We start from the raw sequence: 6,961 nt of genomic DNA, 5'->3' as shown, positions 1-6,961 counted from the left end.
CTTTCCTCTATTTATGAACTTTAGTTTTGCTGGATATAAAATTCATGGCTGATAATTTTTATAAGGAGGCTGCAGATAGGTATGCATGCTCATTTGAGGTGTTCTTCTGTTATTGAAGATTACTGAAATCACATGGGTTGAAAAGCATTTGGGATTATTTACTTAATTGATTAGTATGCATTTATTTTTACATTTATTTGATACCATGTATAAACAATATATAAACACAGGTATGGACATATACATATATGTGATACAACATAGAACATATACATGTGCACATAAAGATAGAGGGATGACAGAAATACTTTAGATTTTTGAGTTTAAAACTTTATGCATGAAACCCATAATGCTCACTTTAAAAAAAACATTTGGATTTAAATTGTAGTTTTGTAAATAGAAAAAGTTAAAATATATCTGAGGAAGACCTTGCTGAATTTTAGAGAAAGAAGGTAGTCAATTTACATCTCAAAGCAGAGAGAGAAAGAGAGAGAAGGAATTTGGGTGTGTTCAAGGAGATTAAAAATAGATGCCCAAATGTCCATCTGTGACAGACTGGATTAAGAAAATGTGGCACATATACACCATGGAATACTATGCAGTCATAAAAAAGGATGAGTTTGCGTCCTTTGTAGGGACATGGATGCAGCTGGAAACCATCATTCTTAGCAAACTATCACAAGAGCAGAAAACCAAATACCGCATGTTCTCACTCTTAGGTGGGAACTGAACAATGACATCACTTGGACTCGGGAAGGGGAACATCACACACCCGGGCCTATCATGGGGAGGGGGGAGGGGGGAGGGATTGCACTGGGAGTTATACCTGATATAAATGATGAATTGATGGGTGCTGATGAGTTGATGGGTGCAGCACACCAACATGGCAAAAGTATACATATGTAACAAACCTGCACGCTATGCACATGTACCCTAGAAGTTAAATTATAATAAAAAAAAGAAAAAAAATAGATGCCAAGGTAACATAAAAATGATAGAAATTTATAAGAGGATTTGATTAGGAGACCAATTTTATTTATATACATAGCTTTTATTTTGGTCTCTGTTTTCCAACTGTACTCCAGGAAACACACTACACAGGCTCCCTTCTTAAGTGCTGGTGGGCCACGGCACATGCAGACAGTCCACTTGAAGGGAAGAATCAGGGGAGAAGAGATGCAGACCCCAGAATTATTCCATCATACAGAAAGCTAAGTCACAGGTGAAACCACACACCTGAAATCTCATCACCTGTTTGGCCCTGTTTTAAGTGTACTTTACTTTCTTTAATTTCTGCTCTGAAGCTTTTAAATGAACTTTCACTCTTGTTGTAAAACTGGCCCCAGTCTCTTCTTCTGCCTTATGACCCTTAGTTGAATTCTTTCTTCTGAAGAAACAAGAATTGAGGCTGCTGCAGACTTATACAGATTTGCTGCCACTAATATACTTTAGTGCCATTCTACATGATAGAATATATATATATTCTTGTATTTATACATATATATATATACACACACACACACAGCATATATGTATTCATAGAGGCCTTGAATCTACACTCTTGCTGCACTTTGTGTAAGCAACCCAGGTATAAAACTAAAACTTATTTTGGAAATACGTTGGTCCCATATGATTTCCATTTCATAAAAATGGGAAACAGGAGGGGGAAAATTGTTTTGCAGAAGAAAACAACAGAACAACAGTTATTAAATTTTAGATGTGTTCATTTTTTTTGAATTTTGTTATTTACCTACAATTTGGACTGAATCCTAAATTTTTTCCTGGGTACAAGTCAAAACTAATCATTTCAGAATTTTCTTCCATTTCTCTTCCATTTTGGTATATTGTAAATTAAAACTGCTTTTAAAATTTTTATCATTTTTTTAAATTACACTTTTAAGTTCTGGGATACATGTGCAGAACCTGAAGTTTGTTACATAGTTATACACTTGTCATGATGTTTTGCTGCACCCACTAACCCATCATCTACATTAGGTATTTCTCCTAATGCTATCCTTCCCCTAGCCCCCCACCCCCCAACAGGCCCCAGTGTATGATGTTCCCCTCCCTGTGTCCATGTGTTCTCATTATTCCACTCCCACTTATGAGTGAGAACATGCAGTGTTTGGTTTTCTGTTCCTGTGTTAGTTTGCTGAGAATGGTGGTTTCCAGTTTCATCCATGTTCCTGCGAACGACGTGAACTCATCCTTTATTATGGCTGCACTGAATTCCATGATGTATATATATCACATTTTCTTTATCTAGTCTGCCATTGGTAGGCATTTGGATTGGTTCCAAGTCTTTACTATTGTGAATAGTGCCACAATAAACATATGTGTGCATGTCTCTTTATAGTGGAATGTTCTATAATCCTTTGGGTATATACCCAGTAATGGGATTACTGGATCAAATGGTATTTTTCATTCTAGATCCTTGAGGAATTGTCACACTGTCTTCCACAGTGATTGAACTAATTTACACTCCCAGCAACAGTGTAAAATCGTTTGTATTTCTCCACAATCTCTACAGCATCTGTGTTTTCCTGACCTTTTAATGATCACCATTCTAACTGGCGTGAGATGGTATCTCATTGTGGTTTTGATTTGCATGTCTCTAATGACCAGTGATGATGAGCATTTTTTCATGTTTATTTGTCACATAAATGTCTTATTTTGAGAAGTGTCTGTTCCTGTTTCGCCCACTTTTTGATGGAGTTGTTCATTTTTTTCTCTTGTAAATTCGTTTAAGTTTCTTGTAGATTCTGGATATTAGTCTTTTGTCAGATGGATAGATTAAACCTTACAAGCTGAAACTAGATGGCTTATGTAAACTTCTGGAGAAATCATAGCAACTTATATATAAACAACCTTTATGCCTGCTGATGTGTAGACTAGACAAAAGGTACACACGAACACTGGACTCAGACTGCAAGTCAGAGAATTGTGTCAGATTGCAGTTGCAATTGGGAGACGCTTCAGAAACTCTAGAAAAACCAGTCTATAGACTGCTCCAGATATTACAGGTGAGCCAACATACAACTGAAGGCTTTCAAACAAATTGCTCTAATTGAAGCAGCAGTTGCGTGACTTTAATAAGATTCCAGGATTATACTGTTCCCTTTTTGCTCTGATTTCCCTTTGCCGTTTTCTGATTTGACTTCATACCCTTTTCCATGGGATGTGACTTCTCCAGAATGAGCCCAGGAGTTCAAGACTGCAGTGAGTACCCTCTAGTCTAGGTGACAGAGCAAGAGTGTGTCTCTTAAAAGAAAAAAAAAAAAAGAAAAAACTGTGTAAACAGGAAAGCCAAAGATCTTAGGCCTCTCCAGATGATTGCCTGAAGAAAAAGTTTTTTCTTGGCTTCAAAACATTTCAAGAGGTATATTTCTTCGCAAAAGAAAGACATGCCAATTGTAACTTTATTATTTTCTGAGGCGCAGAAGAAAGAAAAGATTAGATCAATTGCTTTTCTGCCCGCTGCATCTCTTCCTACCTGCCTTCTATCCTTTAATCAAATGTATAAATGCTAAGCCTCCTGAAACGTCTTCAGAGAGAACACAAGCCACCGAGGTTTTTGCAACTCATGTTTTCCCAGGGTACACCTTCAAGCTATGGCTCAATAAAATTCAATTTTTTCAAGACCATTGCCTCAGTCAGTCATTCTGGATAACCACCATGAGTCCTGCAAAGCCCTTCAGTAATCTATTGTCTGTCTAGGTGATGTGTACCTAGGTGCGTGAGGTCTTCATGAGTCAAACACTCTTTTTCCTTTTCTGCCTTTCCCAACCCTACCACTCAGTGCTGTGTGCTCTGATCTGACCCCAGCTCCCAGGTTGTTTGTATTGGTCTAAGAAAGCAAGACCAGGAAGGGCAGGTTGAGAAGGAAGTAAGAGGCCAACACCCATGGAACATGGCAGGTGGGGCTGTCATTGCTCAAAGCCACACTCCCTGGGTGCATTTTATGAATTCTTCTGGATTTGGAATCTTTTCCCTGTGTGTCTATCTAGAAACTCACCCGTCTCCTACTTTCTTCTCGTTACACTTTCTGTTTCTAGTGCACTTGTTTATGGCCAGAGAATGGTCATGCAAAGAGCTGACAATAGAATAAAAAATGTCCCTTGAGACTTGGAACCTGGCCTTTCTTTTTTCCAAAAAAGATTCAGGTTTCTAAAAGCTAGCATTTATGCAGGGCTGTGCAGTTTTGAGTATAGTGTTAGGGAACAGGTCCATAAGTGAAGCATGAAACAGAAAACAAAATGCTGGCTGTCAAATCCTGAAAGTAAATGGGACAAAAATCATTTTTGAAGGTGGATGTCACTCAGGAGACCTTGTGAATCTTAGAGTGCCCTCTCACCAGATGAAGTGGAGGATGAGGTTGAATTATAGAGTTAGGTGACAGTGGGCACATACTTCTCTGCCATAGTTTTTTTTTTTAATCTCTAAAAATGGGGATGGTGGCACTTGGGATTTTTTTGTCTTGACTGTAGCTACATGAAAAGCTCTTAGGATAGTGCCTGGTGCATATTGAGTGCTGCATCAGTATGTGAGCTCTTGTAATTTTGGGAATAGGCAAAAGTGCCACCCTGTCAGGGTCCAGGCAGGCCAGCTGGAGATAAAACTGGTTAGTGGGAATCTTGACTTCCAGGAGCAGAAGAATTTAGGGGAAGTACCTCATACACAACATTCTGTAAACATTCCTTTACCCAACAGTAGGAATACTCACAGTGAGTTTGCTTCTGTGACAATCATTATCTCCTGGGAATCTAAGAGTGTGTCCTAGAGTGGAATGGCTTTGATGTAAGCCAAACCCAGAAATGAGCTTCGGGGCTGCCTTGCAGATAGCATTCATCTTGCTAAAGGAATACCCTCTTCTGGCCCAGGCCATTATTTTTGTTTTTGTGCTATCCTAATTTTTAAGGTGTAAGGAGAAAGACTGAAGAATAAAATAATGAAGTGCATGTATGAAATAACAGGGTAGAACTGAGACTGGTATGTGTAAGTTAAGAGAAATCATGTATAAATTTTGTGTGAACATAAATAGGATTTCTTGTTGCAAACAGACCTCTCCATATACATAATACCATTGCCTTGAGTGGATAGCAGACTCTATCACAAGAACATACCATCAGAATCATGAGAGAATGGGTACTGTGGCTTTTTTAATTGGCAGGTTAGACTGAGAAAGTTACTAAAGAGAAAGGAGTTGAAGGAAAGGATGGGTGAGGGCAAGAAAAATGGGATGGTGAAAGGAAAGGACTGAAAGGAATGTTTACCGAGGGCTCATCAGGTACCAGGCTCTGTGACTAATGTCTTACACATGTTAATTTACTCTTCCACTGTCATTTTCTGATGTAGTAAGAGTCAGCCTTACACTGCAGATGAGAAAAGAGGCTGAGGGAAGTCAAATGAGGGGCCTAGGATCATGCAGCCACTTCATAGCAGAGCTAGTATGCTTCACTACGGTTTGTGCAGACAGAAAAGTGAGACATGGTAGGAGACAAAACATATTTTTGGTGTGGGTAATGTTTATGAAAGTGACCTGTATGAGGCAGAATAATGACCTCTTAAAAATGTCCACATCTGGGCTGGGTGCAGTGGCTCATGTCTGTAATCCCAGCACTTTGGGAGGCTGAGATGGGCAGATCAGGAGGTCAGGAGTTCAAGACCATCCTTGCCAACATGGTGAAACACTGTTTCTACTGAAAATCCAAAAATTAATTGGGCGTGGTGGCAGGCATCTGTAATCCCAGCTACTTGGAGGCTGAGGCAGGAGAATCATTTGAACCTGGGAGGTGGAGGTTACAGTGAGCTGAGATCGCCCCACTGCATTCCAGCTGGGGACACATGAGTGAAACTCTGTCTCAAAAAGAAAAAAATTCCCATCCTAACCCTTGGAACATATGCATTTACTTTTCTTGGCAAAAACACTGTTCAGCGGTGAAGCAATTGAGTATCTTGACATGGATAGCTTATTCTGGATTATCTGGGTTTCTCCCAGTGTCATCATAAAGGTCCTTTAAGTGAAAGAGAAAGGCAGGAGAGTCAGAGTGAGAATGATGCAGCCTGAGAGACTCCACTGTCCATTGCTTTCTGTGAACATGTGTGACAAGACAAAATTTCAACAAATTTAGTTATAGATGTAATTGGCTTTTATCTGTGATTTATGATTTGGGGCAGCTCTCCTTCTACAGATACAGTGATAAGTCCACCTCAGCAATACAATAACAAAACAGTGGGTTTTTGTCAAATGTGAATTGGTAAACAAAGTATAGAAATAAATTGATTGGTTAACATCAGAGTACTTCAGGTCACTTATTTTGGTAAAAGTTAAAGCAGAGGGGACTTCCTTATTATGGTCTCTCAGGTAGACTGGAATCTTCTTTTTACAGAAAAATATGATCTGTTTTGAGAGCTATCTGCTTCCTTAAAATTTCAGTGGGAGTATATAACATCCAGCGTGTGTGGTTCTATTTTGAAGTGTCTGTACTCTCACTTAGGTGAGAATATGATTAAAACTTAAAGAATTAGCATTAGTCTCAATAACCATAGTTTTGGGCTTCTGTCATTTCTCTTCTTTTCTTTTTTTAATTTCCTTTGTCTTTAAAATTATTTTTTTTATACTTTATGTTCTAGGGTACATGTGCACAGCATGCAGGTTTGTTACATATGTATACATGTGCCATGTTGGTGTGCTGCACCCGTTAACTCATCATTTACGTTAGGTATATCTACTAATGCTATCTCTCCCCACTTCACCTACCCTACAACAGACCCCAGTGTGTGATGTTCCCCGTCCTGTGTCCAAGTGTTCTCATTGTTCAATTCCGACAATGAGTGATAACATGCGGTGTTTGGTTTTCTGTTTTTTGCGATAGTTTGCTGAGAATGATGGTTTCCAGCTGCATGCATGTCCCTACAAAGGACATGAACTCATCCTTTTTTATGGCTGCATAGTATTCCA

The sequence above is a fragment of the Colobus angolensis genome, unplaced genomic scaffold (assembly GCF_000951035.1).
Source record: "Colobus angolensis palliatus isolate OR3802 unplaced genomic scaffold, Cang.pa_1.0 Scaffold512, whole genome shotgun sequence".
In the NCBI taxonomy this organism is placed as follows: domain Eukaryota; kingdom Metazoa; phylum Chordata; class Mammalia; order Primates; family Cercopithecidae; genus Colobus; species Colobus angolensis.
This window is presented reverse-complemented; position numbering follows the sequence as displayed.